This window comes from Peromyscus maniculatus, chromosome 9, assembly GCF_049852395.1.
Source record: "Peromyscus maniculatus bairdii isolate BWxNUB_F1_BW_parent chromosome 9, HU_Pman_BW_mat_3.1, whole genome shotgun sequence".
Lineage (NCBI taxonomy): Eukaryota > Metazoa > Chordata > Mammalia > Rodentia > Cricetidae > Peromyscus > Peromyscus maniculatus.
The window spans coordinates 50,737,685-50,754,656 of NC_134860.1; positions in this window are offsets into that span (position 1 = coordinate 50,737,685).

The following is a 16,972-nucleotide window of genomic DNA, read 5'->3' on the forward strand; positions in this document are numbered from 1 at the left end:
TATCTATCTATCTATCTATCATCTATCATCTATCATCAATCTATATATCTACCATCTGTCAACTATCTACACACACACACACACACACACACACACACACACACACACAGAGCATGTGTTTTTAAATAAAAATGGGATTATATGCTTTCCGATGTTTTTTTTTTCAGACATCCTTAGTACCTTCTGCAGTTTCTTGCTTTCCCTCTTCCCAGTAAAATGCTATTTTTGCTTTTCAAATTTTCCCCTTTGTAGCACCTGTATCCTACTCTCCACCTTTCTAGGACTCCTTCTTCCATTTCTCCAAATGATATGTTTTTAGTTTCCTATTTTCTGCAGTTACTACAGGCTGTGTCCTCACATCTGAAGATTCAGGGCAAGGAACTGCAAATAACACAGAACATGTGGTGTTTTTCTCTCTGGGTTAGGGTTACATTACTCAATGTAATAGTTTTGATTTCTGTCCATTTACCTGCAAATTTTATGATTTCAGTTTCTTTACATTGAATAGAACTCTGATTTTGGTGATTCTCCTGCTTCAATAGAAGTAGTGAGTGAGTTTTCTGTCTCAGAGGGAGATATTATCTATGCTGGCTGGTTTTGTGTCAACATGACTTAAGCTAGAGTTATCTGAAAGGAGGGAACCACAGAGGAGAAAATGCCCCAATAAGTTCTGTCTACAAGGTGTTCTCTTAATTAGTGATTCACTGGGTGGGGCAGCCCAGTTGTGAGTGCTGCCATGCCTGGGCTTGTGGTTCTGGGTTCTAGAAGAAAACAGGCTGAGAAAATCATGATGAACAAGCCAGTAAGCAGCACCCCTTTCATGGTCTCTGCATCAGCTCCTGCCTCTAGGTTCCTACTCTGTTTGAATTCTTATCCTGACTACCTTCAACAATGGACAACAGTGTTAAGTGTAAGCCAAATAAACCCTTTCCTTTCCAAATTGCTTTTGGTCATGGTGTTTCATCTCAGAAATAGTAACCCTAACTAAGATACTACCTTATCCTTTTAGTTTGCATCCTCATGGCATCACTCAGAGAAATGGTACAGGTAGGATAGTCATGTTATTGACAAACCCAATAAAACATGTAGTGCACAAGAGATTCACGGAGCTATTTTTATTTTTATGAGCTATAATAGTTGATTAAGAACAAAAGAGCATTAATTGCACACCCTCCCACACCCAGAAGGGACAAGGAACCTCCCTTGCCAATTGATAAAGTTGTTTCTTTTTCTCTACTAGCATAAAATCATAAAATTCTTCCTCTTTTTCTTCCTTCCTTCCTTCCTTCTTTCCTTCCTTCCTCTCTTCCTTTCTTTCTTCTCTTCCTTCCTTCCTTCTTTCCTCCTTTTCTTTTCTTCGTAATCTCTTAGTGTACCCGAACCTTGTTCTGTAAGTGTGGTGGATTGAATGAGAGTGGCTTCCATAGACTTATCTGTTTGGTTACCAGTTGGTAGAATTATCTGGGAAGGATTGGGAGGTTTGTGCTTACTGAAGGAGGTCACTGGAGGCAAGTTTTGAAGCTGTAAAAGACTCATGCCATTCCCAGTTAGGTTTCACTTTCTGCTTCATACTTGTTTATCAAAATGTAAGCTCCCAGTTTCTGCTCCATTGCCATGTCTGCCTGCCTGCTGCCATGCCTCTTGCCATGATGTCCTAGACTCACCCTCTGAAGTGGAAGCTTCCAACAAACTCTTTCTTCTCTAAGTTGCTTTCATCACGATGCCTCTTCACAATAATAGAAAAGTAGCTACAATGATAAGGAAAAAGAGAACAAAGGTAAGGAATTTTATGAGATTTGCAGAGATTCATTGTGTTTGCCATTAGACCCTCTTGGACCATTCTGCAGTACCTAATGGGATAGTGAACTAAAAGCAGTTATTGTCCTGATCTAAAATCATATCTTCCAGTAAGAGAATCCTGATATATTAACTACAATTCAGGTTATTATTATTGTTGGTGATGGTAGTGGAGGATTTTGGAAACAAGGCCTAAGCATATAGACAAAACTCAGTATGTTCAGGCTGCCTTAAATTTTGAGATCCTCTTGTTCTGGAATTAAGGCCTGTGTCACCATGCTAGAGGTGACAATTTAACAACTTTCTGATGAAGCTGATAGCACAAAGATGTACAGTGCTGCTGAGGTTGTGGTTTGAAAAAGGAAAGAACCAGTGTGTTTTGTGCTTTTAGAAAGTTGTAGAGCTCTCTTCCCATTTCTTCTGACTGTAAAGTTTGCAAGCCTGGGGTACAGGTAAGACCAAGCTTAATGAGAATTCAGAGTCTGTAATGGATGGTGTGTGTGTGTGTGTGTGTGTGTGTGTGTGTGTGTGTGTGTGTGTGTGTGTGTTGGGGGTCCACGGGAGCCCTTTGGCCAATGAATCAACAAGATGTTTCCCATTTCTGGAACTGAAGGTTTCACTTGGTGGCATAAGACATTAGTTGGGACATTCTCTCCCTATTGTATGATGACTCCATTTTGATTATTTTCATATATGTATATTTTTAGGAAGCTTCCACCGTAGCAGGTTTCCACATGTTTTTTCAAATGGCTTTAGTGTTATTTGCCCCTCTGTAGTCTTTCTTGACCCTTCTCTCCCACCCCGCCCTATTCTATTTTCCCTTTATCTCTTCATAACTCTGTATTCTATTCCCCCTTTCCATCGAGATTCTCTCTTCTCTCTGAGTCCCTTACTAGATATGCAACCTAGGTAAGTATTCATTTTATAGCACACATATCAAAAGCTTAAAAGCTAACATCCATTCACAAGTGAAAACCTGCCGTGTTTGTCTTTTCGGGTCTCAGTTTTCTCAGTCAAGATGATTTTTTTTTTTTTGGTTCCATATGCTTGCCAGCACATTTCCTTTTTCTTAGAGCTGAATAGTATTTCACTGTGTAAATGTCCCATATTCTTTTTTTTTTTTTTTTTTTTTTTTTCCATCACAGGCAATTTATTTTGTTCTATTCATTCACAGTTAATACAGAAAATACTTGGAAACATTTCCATATAATGTTTGACACAGAAATCATCAAATAGAAGTATACAATGTTAACAGGAGGCAGTACATTTATAATTTATAACCCCAAATGTATTTATAAATTAGAAATGGAAAGATCTACAAATGAAATTATGAAGGTTCACCAAAGTCATTTAATCTGTCAGTTTCTCATTCATTTTTATGTCTTAATAATATTCTATTGTATGAATAAGCCACATTTTATTTCTCTCCAGTATTAGATAGCTATTTGAGTTGTTTTAACTTTTTTACTATTAGCCCACAGAGGTGGACGGAGCCAGCGGCAGCTGACAGGGACATACAGGCCCAGCGGTGGAGACGGGCAGAGGCAGGTGGGCCTGTGGCGGCAGGCCACAGGGGTGGACAGGCCCGGGGACAGAGAGGGGCGGACGCAGCTTGGAACGGGGACGCCCCTAGCCCCAACATCTGGGGAAGAGGCTATCTCCGTGGGTCGGAACCAGGGCGAGTCTGGACACTCCGTCTGGGGACAACCCAGGGCCCAACTGCTGATCCTGTGAAACCCAACAACTTGGAGGTGTTGGTGAGACTACCCCGCTCAGCTGAAACCCATCTGGGAGAGGATTCAGATGCCTACAGTTTGAAGTCTGAAGAAACAAGATCAGCTGAGGAGTTGACAAATGAACAAAACGTGATCTGGGAACGCAGAAGAAGGCGCTACCCAGCCACTAAACCAGATCACCAGAATCATAAGTATATACTTCACCGACTGAAATCAGCTGTCCCTGAAGAAACAGCCCAATAGCACCAATTTAACCAAGAACCCCTACTAAACCAAGACTAAAAATTAGAACAAGAGAGGCACTCTCAGACACAGACACCACCTGCACCGTACAGAGGAAAAGATGAGTAGACGCCAGTGCAAAAATACAGGCAACAACATAAAGACCTATATGGCAACATCAGAACCTAGTGATTCTACACCTGCAAGACCTAAACATACCATGACAGAAGAAACAGAAGAAATCAACCCTAAAAATGACTTTAAGAAGATGATAGAGGCCCTTAAAGAAGAAATAAAACATTCCCTCAATGAGGAAATAAAAACTTTCCTTAAAGAGGAAATGAAAAACTCTCTTAAAGAGGAAATAAAAACTTTCCTTAAAGAGGAAATGAAAAACTCTCTTAAAGAGGAAATAAAAACTTCCCTTAAAGAGGAAATGAAAAACTCTCTTAAAGAGGAAATAAAAAACTCCTTTAAAGAAATGGAAGAAAAAACGAACAAAAAATGGGAAGAAATCAAATCAAGCCAAGAAAAAGCAATTAAACAGATGAAAGAAACATTCCAAGACCTGAAAAATGAATTTGAGACAATAAAGAAAACACATGCTGAGGGAATGCTGGAAATAGAAATCCTGACTAAACGAACAGGAACTACAGAAACAAGCATAACCAACCGATTGCAAGAGATGGAAAAGAGAATCTCTGACACTGAAGACATGATAGAGAAAATAAATTTGTCAGTCAAAGAAAATACTAAAGACAAAAAAGTCGTAACACAAAACGTCCAGGAAATTTGGGACACCATGAAAAGACCAAACCTAAGAATAATAGGGATAGAAGAAGGAGAAGAATGCCAACTCAAAGGCACAGAAAATATATTCAACACAATCATAGAAGAAAACTTTCCTAACCTAAAGAAAGAAATACCTATGAAGATACAAGAAGCCTATAGAACACCGAATAGGCTGGATCCAAAAAAAACGTCCCCTCGCCACATAATAATCAAAACACTAAACACACAGAACAAAGAAAAAATATTAAGAGCCGCAAAGGAAAAAGACCAAGTAACATATAAAGGTAAACCCATCAGAATAACACCAGACTACTCAATAGAGACTATGAAAGCTAGAAGATCATGGACAAATCTCATGCAGACACTAAGAGACCACGGATGCCAACCCAGACTATTATACCCAGCAAAACTCTTAATCACCATAGGTGGAATAAACAAAATATTCCAGGATAAAACCAAATTTAATCAATACCTCTCTACAAACCCAGCCCTACAGAAAGCACTAGAAGGGAAAATTCAACCCAAAGAAGCTCAACACATCCATGAAAAATCAAGCAATAGATAATCCCACACCAACATACACCAAAGAAGGACAACACAACACAACCACAAAAAATAACAGGAATTAACAATCACTGGTCATTAATATCCATCAATATCAATAGTCTCAACTCACCTATACCTGGAGATCTCTGAGCAGGCTTCAGATTTTGACAGTTGATGAAAGATACGACAAGCATTAATGTGTGGGTGAAAAGCTTGGTGAAATTCTGAGTGAAGTTTTAGTTAAAGTTGGTTGAACTTGGGATTGACTGGGAGGCCAAAGATTTAAAAAGCAGAAGATTCTCTCAAGACACAAGTTGTGTGATAATAGTGTGTTTTGTGTGTGTGAATGACAATTTGTAAATGTTGAATTCTAGGCTTCGACAATCATTGTCAGTGCAGATCAAGCAAATGTCCCATATTCTTATTATCCATTCATCATATGTTGAATATGTAGGTTGTTTCCAATTTTGGGTATTCATAGCAGAGAAGTAATGAACATGGATAAACATGTATCTCTTTAGTAAGATAAGGAATACTTTGTGGTATCATTCCAAGAATTGTGTATTGAATCTATTTTTAGGTTTTTGAGGAACCTCCACATGGTTTCCATAAAGGCTATACTAGTCTGCACTCCCACCAGCAGACACTGTAGCCTGTAACTGGAGAGCTTCTCTCCAGGTCCCACCAAACCCCGCAGTCCCATAACCCACATAGAAAATAATCACACCAATGCTTATGTTACTTATAAACTGTATGGCCATGGCAGGCTTCTTGTTATCTATATCTTTTATCTTAAATTAACCCATTTCTATTAATCTATAAGTTTCCACGTGGTTCTTGTCTTACCTGTACCTTAAATCTCGCTTGTCATGGTGGTAACTGGCAGCTCTCTCCCTCTGCCTTCCTGTTCCCTCAATTCTCCTCTCTATTAGTCCTGCCTATACTTCCTGCCTGGCTACTGGCCAATCAGTGTTTTATTTATTATCCAATCAGAGCAACACATTTGCCATAAAAAACATGCCACAGCAGTAGCCTATTTCCAAAGTTATTGATTTCTTTTCACAACCTAATAGTAAGGCCCTATTGCTTACTGCTTATTCCTATTGCCTTACTACTCATGCCACTAAACACAGAGAAGGTGAGTTTAGTGTTCAACTAGAAATTTCATCCCTACTGACTAGTATTCACAGTGCTCAAATGTAAGCTGCATGGTACTAGAAAAGAAAGGTAATCGTCATTACCACCAGCTACAAATTCTATAACAATAACCCCTGCAAGATACATTGGCGCAATAGCGGCTCAGATGCTATGGGAGAAAGCAAACACTTTTAAAAATTGGATTTAAGCTCCAACCTATGTCTGTTACTGCTTAAGTGTTCAAGAATCTGAGACTGGATTGGTCACTGGCCTAGGGGAAAACCTAGTACTACTAATCTGTCCAAGGGGACATGGCAATAAAACGACTACTAATGGTGTATTTCTATACCCATAGATGAGTGCATTACAGTGCTCAACCATATCAGAGAAGCTTCTTCTTTCAGTAGATGAGCAGTAACACAGACATTCACAACTGGACAATGAGCAGAGAGTGAGAGACTTTGGAGTACTCAGTCCTAAATGGGATGTCTTCATCATTCCCCTCTCCTATAGACTCAAGAGTCTATGTGGAAGGGAAGGTGGAAAGATTGTAACAGTCAGAAGTGGTGGTTGACTCCAAGCAAATGGTGTCTTCCTGACAAAACAGGACTGATGCTTGTGTGCACTCACAGAGAGTGTGGCAGCAGGCAGAAGACCTGCATAGGTTCAAACCAGACAGGGTCCCAATGCTGAGAGGATAAGAGCAGGAAGTAGAGATGTGGTCATACCCATAACCAAGACGCTATTTGAAGTGATCCCTGCTGGGAAAAAGAAAACCTGTTTTTTTTCCTTCAGTTTAGCTCTCATTGAGTATACAAACCACATGCTGTTGTCTCATACCCAAGAGTAGCTGACCAACAAAAAATGAACTCCATGCTTGTTTGTTGTTTGTCTCATTTGGTTGTGTTTGTTTGCTTTGATTTTTGTTGTTATAGGATATTTATTTATTTGGTTTGAAAGAGAAAGAGGGGAAATATAAAGTTGGGTGGGTAGGAAGAAGGGAAAAATCTGAAATAGGGGAGGGTAAAAGCATGATCAAAATACGTCATCTGAAAAAAACTGAAACTACTCCCCAAACAACAATGAAATTAAATAAACACAAGAAGACCTCAGAGGAAGAAAGGAGGGGTAGAAATGCTAAGAAACTTTGGACATAGGAACGGTAGACTGGGGAATTTCCTGGGCTCCTTTTTGTTTCACAACACCCGTCAGATCATGCAAAGAGCAATAACTGGAACTGGGAGTGAGCACAGGTTAAAACAATGTCCCAGGAGGAGCCTGTTGCTTTCAGTCAGAAGCCCACAGTAAGGAGAGCCTATAATTATTAGGCCAGCTGACTAGTCTATAGTAGCCAAAAAACACCTAACACTTGTCCTGCACAGAACTTAGGAGAAAGGTAGCTGAAAGCTGAGAGAAATCCACCATGCTGCATTCTCTTGCTTTTGTTTTGCTCCATGTTTTTTATTCATTGAAAATAGATGTTTTTCTCATGTAACATACACTGATAATAGTTTCGCTGTCCTCTACTCCTAATTTCTCCCACCTCCTCTCTCAACTGGATCCACTTCCTTTCTGTCTCTCATTAGAAAACAACATGGCTTCTAAAGGATAGTGATAAAATAAAACATGATAAGATAAAACAAAAACTCATATGTTAGAGTTGGACAATACAAACCAACCAAAGGAAAGAGACCAAGAGTAGGCACAAGAAACAGATACCCACTTGTTTGTACACTCAGAAATTCCATGGAAACTCTAAAGTGGAAGCCATAATATATACCCAAAGGACCTGGTGAAGATCCATGCAGGCTCTGTGCATGCTGCCTCAGTCTCTCTGAATTCATATGTGCTTTGATCATGTTGAGTTAGAGGGCCTAGTTTTCTTGGTATCCTCCATCCCTTCTGACTCTTACACTCTTTCTGCCTCCTCTTCAGCAGGTTTCCTTAATCTCTGAGTGGAGGAATGTGAAGTAGACATTTTATTTATGGCTGAGTGTTCCAAAGTCGTAGGTCTCTGTATTTGTTTCTATCTGCTGCAGGAGGACGCTTCTTTGATGATGACTGAGCAAGACACTGATCTATGAGTACCACAGAATGTCATTAGGAATGATTTTATTGCTACAGTTTTTAAAACAGCAGTTATTTCCTTTTACCCTAGGTCCCTGGGTATCTAGTATCCGGTTCTTGGTCACCAAAGCAGTGTCAAGTGTGGTTTCAATCTTCTGGAGTGGTTCTTAAGTTAAACCTGATATTGGTTGGTTACTCCCACAAGTTTTACTACCTTTGCCTTAGTACATCTTGCCAGCAGGGCACCATTGAGGATCAAAGGTTTGTAACAGGTTTGGTGCTTATATTTTTCTTTTGATACTTTGCCGAGTACCTTTCAATAACAAAGATGCCTCTATTTCCATAACCTAGGTTATATCCCCATAACCTATGGATGAAGGCTCTATGTAGGCTACAAGAACCTCACTCAGATTTGGTGATATACAAAGTATGAATCACTGAATACAAGGAAATGGCTGCTTGAGGTAACTCAGGACATTTTTGAAGTTAAACCTGAAATTCATGAAAACATATATGTTTCCCCACATTGACTTGGAGCAAATGTCTCTTAAGTCTGTATTTAACTAAGATGCCAGATTTTTACTTTTAGCTGCTCACATAAGTGTTTATTTTTAGCAAATCTTTGGTCACTGTCAGTATCCACAAGGTGGCAGTCTCTTCTTAGAGACATGGGAGACCTCTCAAGTGGTTTTGAATGACAGTTTGGGGAGGGGACAGGGTTTGCTGGTGTCACAAGGGTCACAAGAGCTTTGTTTTCCTACTTGGTGGCACAGTATCTTGATGCTCCCTGAAGGAGAAACATTAGAAACGTAAAACTGATTTTTTTTAACCAGGCTTAAAATCTGGATCCTCAGTGAAGAGAGAAGAAAGAATAATGAAATCCTTGAGTGTTTCACTAGTGGTCCTGTGGCTTCAGTTTAATTGTGAGTTTTGGCACTTCTTTTGGATATAAGGTGTGGTATGTGAAGCTGCTGCCTACTCTAGGAAAATGGTAGGAACACAGATTTTTCATCTCTAGTTAAGGGGTGGGAGGCCCATGGAAAAGCCATTGTAGAGTGTTAGCATCCATGTGCCTCTAGTCTTTGTTGTGTGACCTTTGTCTCTCTTCACAGGGGTGAGCAGCCAGCAGACTGCGCAGCAGAACCCGGAATCCCTCAGTGTCCCAGAGGGATCCATGGCCTCTCTCAACTGCACATTCAGTGATAGTAGTACTTCTGATTACTTCTGGTGGTACAGACAGCATTCCGGGAAAAGCCCCAAGGCACTGATGTCCATCTTCTCCAATGGTGAGAAGGAAGAAGGTAGATTCACAGTTCACCTCAACAAAGCCAGTCGGCATGTTTCCCTGCACATCAGAGACTCCCAGCCCGGTGACTCAGCTGTCTACCTTTGTGCAGTGAGCACACAGTGCTCCCCAGGCACCTGCAGCCTACACAAAAACCTGTTGGGCCCTGACAAGGCCTTAACCAGAGCACCTAGAGAACGCTATTTAAAAAGTATTTACTTTATGAAAATGAACACATAGTGTGTTGTAGACTATTATTTCAAGGTATGCTACTTTTTTTATAGTCTGGAATGTTTGTTTAATGGTGTAAAGATGTGTTTGATTGAATAAAATTCACCTGCAATCAGAAGGCTGAGTCAGCAATGAGCTGACAGGTTGTGGTAAGGAGGAGCCAGATGAAAAAGGGTTTATAAGTAGGGGTGAGGAGAAGCATGAGGACTTTTTGGAGCACTCTAGCAGGTAGAAGAGGTGAGCTACTTCCTATTCAACCTCTCTGAAGAGCAGAATGCCACCTTAACCTTTGAATCTTGAGTTCTTTAGAGGGAGAGAGGTTTAGTTAAGTTCCCTTCATAGCTTTGCAAGAGTTGGAACCAGAGTGGACTGTAGCACGAATCTTAAAAGTCCTTATTAATAAAATAAAACCCAGAGCCAGGTATTGGGGTGAATGCTGGAAGATCAGAGAAGCAGAACAAGCCACAGCTTCCTCACCTTGCCAATTCCTCAGCTGATCCTTTTTCCTCAGATTGGAAGCCTCTGAGTCCTCATCCAGAATGAATCTCAGCTCAACTGTGCTGCTCACTAAAGCCTAAAAGCTTAGCCAGCCAAAAGCTTCTATTCCTGTTCCTCACGCCTTATATACTTTTCTGCATTCTGCCATTACTCCCTGGGATTAAAGGCGTGAGTCACCATGCTTGGCTGTGTCCTTGAACACACAGAGATCCAGGTAGATCTCTGCCTCTGGAATGCTAGGATTAAAGGTGTGTGTGCCACCATTTTCTAGCCTCTGTATCTAGTTGCTGTTCTGTTCTATGACCCTAGATAAGTTTATTAGGGTGCACAATATTTTGGGGAACACAATACCACCACAGGGAACAGAATGTCCCCTTGCGGCCTAACTGCTCTTGGTAACAGCAGAGTTGCAGTTGCTGATTCAGACAGCTGTGGCTTGAAAGGCAGAAACAATTTTTTAAAAAGGACAATAGTGCTCTAAGATTCCTGTCTCATATTCCTTCTCATTCTCTTTTTTCATAACCCACTGACTCTAATTAGTGCTGCCCATGTGCTTAGTATGGTTGTGGGATCATCTCCTGATGCATGGGCAACCTACAAGTGTGCACCTTCTTAAAGAAAAATGACTCTCCTTGTGCCAACAGCCATCCATTGCCAATAGCCCCTCAGCAAAAAAAGGGCCTCAGGAGCCCCTTTCACCTCCGTGATTGAATTTCAAGCTGTCTTGGTTTTGTGTATGTCTGGTACAGGTAACCACAGGTCCTGTGAGTTCATGTGTAATAGCCTTGTCATGTCCAGAGAAAAGTATTTTGAAGCTCTTCTCCCCATCTTCTAGTTCTAACTGTTTTTTGTTTGTTTGTTAGTTTGTTTTGTTTCACTTTTCTTCCAAGATATTCCCTAAGAGTTGTCGGGATGAAGAGTTGGTAGAGGTGTTTCATCTATGGCTGAGCACTCACAGTCTCTTTTTTTTTTTTTTAGCACTGAACGTTCTTCTTATGCTTGGGTTTCTACATTTTTCAACCCCCTCCTTTGTGATGTTTTCCTAGCCTTGGAGGGGCTGATACAGATATCCCACTTAGGTTTGGACACTCAACACCTATTCTCAATACCTTGGGTGGTTATGCATCTCTGTGTCAACTCACTGAAAGAAAGCATCTTTGATCAAGGTTAAGAGCAACACTAATCTGATTGTTGGCTCTTGTCTGAATTTATTCACATTCCTTCTTTGTAGCTGGGAGATACTCTTTGGCTTTTTATTTGGATGATCAGATTATCAATGTTCATTCAAGACAAGTGCTTCATAGATGGAGTCTCAGATCTGGTTATACCTCTGTGAATTTCCCCAGGGATCCAGGCACAAACCACTGGCTCTGATCCTGTTGAGTCCATGGCAATGTCCTTTGCATTGCTTGGAGCCTGTGTCAAAGTTCTCGTGTATATTTTAGTTTCCATCAGTTTCTACCTTGCTGAATTTCGTGTAGATCCAATTTAGTTTCCTTTCGCAATCTCACAGCATTCTCTGTTTTCTACAAAGCTATTTCTTGTAAGTTATGAGAATAAGAAGTAGAACATATTCACCAGCACTAGAGACCCCTGCAAGGTAGAAGTATCAATGCCAGTCAGTGACTATCAGCTGTGAGGCAGCCAAGGTCAGCATTCAAGAAAGCACAACTCAGAGGTGGGTAGAGGGAGGCTTTATCAACTTCTGATTGGGTAGGTAGTACCTGAACATCACATGATCATCTCCTAACTTGGGACATGCATAGAGCATGTGGGGCTTCTACTGGTTCAGCCTGTGACCACCCAGAAAACTAACCAATCCCAATAAAATTATATCAGTACTTGTCCAATCCCTTCCATAGCCCTATAAAGACCCTAGACAAGGAGGGTGACAGTTCCCTCCTCTCTGAAATTATTCTTTTTCTGAAATTTCTCTTACTTTTCCTTAATTTCTCACTTTTCTGTAACTCTTTTAATAAAGATTGCCTTGACTTTGCATACACATACAAGAATCCACATCTTTTGCCTTCATTGATAGCAGGTCACAAACTCAGAGACACTGTTCCAGGTCAATTTTTGGTGAATGTCAGTGACTGGCACCAGGGCCTTTGGTCATGTACAACTGAGTTATGAAAGGGGTGCTATCTAAAAACCAAAAAACTAAAAACCAACCAACCAAAAAAGCAAAACACAAACTCTGCATTTCTGGGATCCATATAAAACTCTGTCCTCATTCATTAAGACATGAAAAGAACTTTTACCTCTTAATCTGTTCTAGGACAAGGCAGAGATTGAAACAGCTTTGCAATTTCTTCTGAATCAGCTCTGGACCCTCAACTATCTCACACCATGTTCAAGTAGCAAAATGAGGTGGCAAACACCAGATGGCAGATGGCAAGATGGCGATGCTTCTGTCCCTTAAGACTTGATTTTAAGCCATGCCTCCCCATGTGTGTGTGTGTGTGTGTGTGTGTGTGTGTGTGTGTGTGTGTGTGTGTGTGTGTGTGTAGACTGAGCTTTCCTCTGACTGGTTAGGTTAAAACCAGGGCTCTGGGAAATAGACTAAATACACACTCAATTGGGGGAACTAACTTTTCTCTCTTAGAACCTAGTTCCAAATCAGAGTCCAGAGCTTCATCCCCTGTGAAAAAAGGGAGACTGAGTAAACTCTGGGAGTTCTGGTGGCTATATGCCTACAACTAGCTTGTGAGTTCAATCTATTGGTAATGGGAACAGGGACATCTAAGTTCAGGGGCTGCATCATTGAAGAGGCCAGGTGTTCTTGATAATTTGAACATGCACTTGGAAAGTATAAATGCTGACTTCTGATCTCTAGCTTGTGTCTCTGTCTCGAGGTGAACAGCCTAGAAGCAGAAGAGAATTCTCAGGCCCTAAGCATCTAAGAAGCTGAAAATTGCCACTTTGTTCAAATGATGATATACTTTGCCCATACATAAGCTTTTCAGTTTTATGACTTTCCTCTCTTCAATTACTGTTTCCAGTGACCATTACTATTGGTGTCTTATCCAGAAAGCCTTTTCCTATACCAATGAGTTCAAGACTATTTCACATTTCTCTTCTATTAAATTCAGAGTATCTGGACCTATTTTGTGGTCTTTGACCCATTTGTACTTGAGTTATGTACAGGGTGATAAATCTTCTTCTACTTGTATTCTTTTACATGTAGCCATTCAGTTTGAACAGCATCATTTGTTAAATATGCTGTCTTTTTTTTCTGGTATGTATACCTGGCTTCTTTATCAAATGAGACATTCATAGGAATGTGGACTTATATCTGGGCCTTCACTTCTTTTCCATCCATCAGCGTGTCTGGTGTTTATGTTAACACCATACTGTTTTTCTGATTACCACACTGCAATACAGTTAAAATCTGGGGGTGGTGATACTTCATGAAGTTCTTTTATTTTTGTGATAATTTTAGCTATCCTGAGTGTTTTGTGTTTCATTATGAAGTAGAAAAATTAGTTGATTTCTATTTCCCTGGAGAATTGTGTTGGAATTTTGTCAGAGATTGCACTGAATCTGTCAATTACTATTGGTAGGATGACTGCTTTCACTATATTAATCCTACCAGTCCATGAGCAGGGGAGATGCTTTCATCATCGGATTCCTTCTGTTTCTTTTGTCTGTGTTTTAAAATTGTTGATGTGCTATTTCCTCACCTGCATGATTAGAGTTTATCCAAGATATTTTATTATGTTTGAGGACATTGTGACATGTGTGGTTTCCCTCATTTCTGTCTGTTGTTTTTAGATTTCACAGGTTTTTTTTGTTTTATTTATTTTGTTTGTATGTTTTCTATTTTTGTTTTGTTTTGTTTTAACATGGGGTGTCCATTTCTTTTACCTTGTCTGCAGTGCCTGGATTCCTTCTTCTGTGTCTTCTGCTTCATTGATAAATCTTACCTCTGAGTCTTTGGCTTGACTTCCTAAATTTTTATTCCCCAGTTTTATCTCAGTTTGTATTTTCTTTAGTAATTCTATTTCTACAGTCTTAAACTGTTTACTTCATTTTATTCCACTGTTTGTTTATGTTTTCACAGACTTCATTAAGGGATATATTCATATTCTCTTTAAGATCCTTGGGAAAAAATTATAATATCTATTTTTTATGTCCCTTTTTCTTGGTTCAACTATATTGCATTTTCAGGATCTGTTCTGAGTATGGGTACTGGGTTATGGTGGAGACATGTTGTCTTGCTTATTACTGATTTTTATGTGCACATGTCTAGAGTTGGGATAATTGTATTTTTATGTTTTAATAACTGGTATTTTTTTGTTCAGTGGATGTTTTATTCCTTGGTTTCTGATGAACTCTGTGGATCTTAGTGAAGCATGGTTGTTTATTGCCTTGTAGGGAGTGCTTCTATGGGCCAATGTTTGGCAGAAAGGCATAGATGTAGACTAGGAGAAAAGCTGAGAGGCTTCATTAACAAGCTAAGGAGATGCTGTTCACACCTAGAGGTGGGATCCATAGGAAGCTGGGAGTGTGGTGTGAAGTGAGTATCCTGAAGTAGGTTGCAGCAAGGCAAAGAATTATGTGGAGAGATGGGGATGGAAGGGGTGGGACCCTGGGTCTGACCCAAGAGTTGTAGTGTCCAGTGAATGAAGTTGAGAAAGGGACCTGTAAGCAGGTTGTTACCAGGCTGAGGATGAGAATGGAGAGATTGTAATGGAGGACTGGAAGGATAGTGTGAATAACCTACCTGAGTTCCTTCCAGTGTGGTCACTGGGCTAGAAACTGCTTTTCTATGTCGGACGGTGAGAGGAAGGGAAATGGTGGACTGGAGGGGATGCTGATGTAGTCCAGAGGAAGGAGGGAAGCTGAGTTCTCTGCAAGTTTTGGTGGAGTCCCTGGGGGATGGAAGCAGAGAGCAAGGACAGGACCTACAAGTGGTCTGCTACAGTGGTGGGAATGGTACCAGGGGAACTGAAACAGAGGACAGGAAAGTCAGTGACTCTGGCCTATCTGCTTCCCAACCCTGTGTGTACACTGGGTTCCCAGACAGACAGTGTTTGTAGCTGTTCACAGTTGACACAAAGGAAAGGCAATGGACTAGAAGCAGGGGATGCTGGGAGGGTCCACAGGAAGGAGGAAAGATTGGTTTATTGCAAAGTTTGGCAGATTCTCCAGGGAATCCACGACTTCTCTTTCATCAGTAATTCAATCTAGATGCTGTGGGAGTGAGTGAGTGAAATGCATCCATCCTCAAGACCAAATGACTTCTAAGTACTTTACTAAGAATATGGAAGCACATTTGTCATTCAAGGCAAACATCTCTTGAAAGGAAGATACATACATAAAAACATATCTGTATTGTCAACAAGAGCTCACTGAAATAGAACATTTTTCTCTTGCAATTCAAAGCCATGAGAGACCTAAAATAGCCTTTTCTAGAGTGCCATACTCCTCAAGGATAAATACTGACTCTGAGAAAAGAGAGAACTCTTTGGTGAGTGATTCAGAATTCTGAGATATAGAAGTGGATTATTAAATATGTATGTTTATATATGAAAATATAATATATATTTATATGTGAAGCATTATATATATGCTATGTTAGATTTAAGTATAAGAAACAGGCTCACCAGTGTGCACAAATACTATTCTTGATCCCTCAGCACCTATACCCACTTGATATGACATACTGCTGTTTTACATGTCTGAGTCCCTTGCAGGCCTCACTGGTTAAGAGTGCAACCACAAGGTGGTAGTAGATCTCAGCTGCTGGGGAGTGTGCAGAGGATTCACTTCCTTGTGCTGATTGTGCAGGCTTAGGGCAGAAGCCCAGCCTTTCTCTCAATGGCTGAGTGGATGACTCAAGAGCAGAATTGTTACTGAGAAAGAAAAACACCCTGGTAGCTGTAGCTGACCTGCTAGTCATCTGATTGTGCCCTGGATCTTAGTTTAATTGGAAGAACAATTAAAGGCATATGCCACTCTTCCCTGATAGTTCTGGGATTTTTAATTACTGCTTTCAGTAATTGAATTGATTGTAATGCATCTGTTTCAATGTTTTTACTTCTTGATTTACCATTGGGAAATTATACGCATCTAGAAATTCACCTGTTTTCTTCAGATTTTCTAGTTTAGTGGAATATAAATGTTTGTAACATACTCTTCTGATTCTCTGAATTCCTTTTTGTCTGTTGTGATATTCCCCCTTTTATCCCTAATTTTACTAATCTTTGTATTATGACTTTTTAGGTTAATTTAGGTAAAGGCTTGTTAGTATTTCCAAAATATTATCAAAGAAAATGCATATTATGACTTAGTCAATGCATTCCATTGACTCAGACAAAGCTACAAGTTTTTCATCTCAAGTTTCTCTCCTGGGGGACAGTAATTTCACCAGCCATGTTCTAACTCTAGCAGTAAAACCTTCCCATCTAGAGTTTCAGATGTCATGGACAGCAGAGGCACCCTTACTTCATGTGTTTTCCTGTGGTCTCTGTGCTGCAGAGCATCCACCAAGGGCGATATCTGTACCATCACACGTCACCACCAGAGCTGTAGTGGCCATTCAAACTCAGCCTAAAACAATTGCATCTGAAGTCTGGGGTGCATTTCATAAACTGGACCCTAGTAGAATTGTCATCAAAGAGACCAGAGGGACTCCATAGCAGCTGATGAGAGCAAG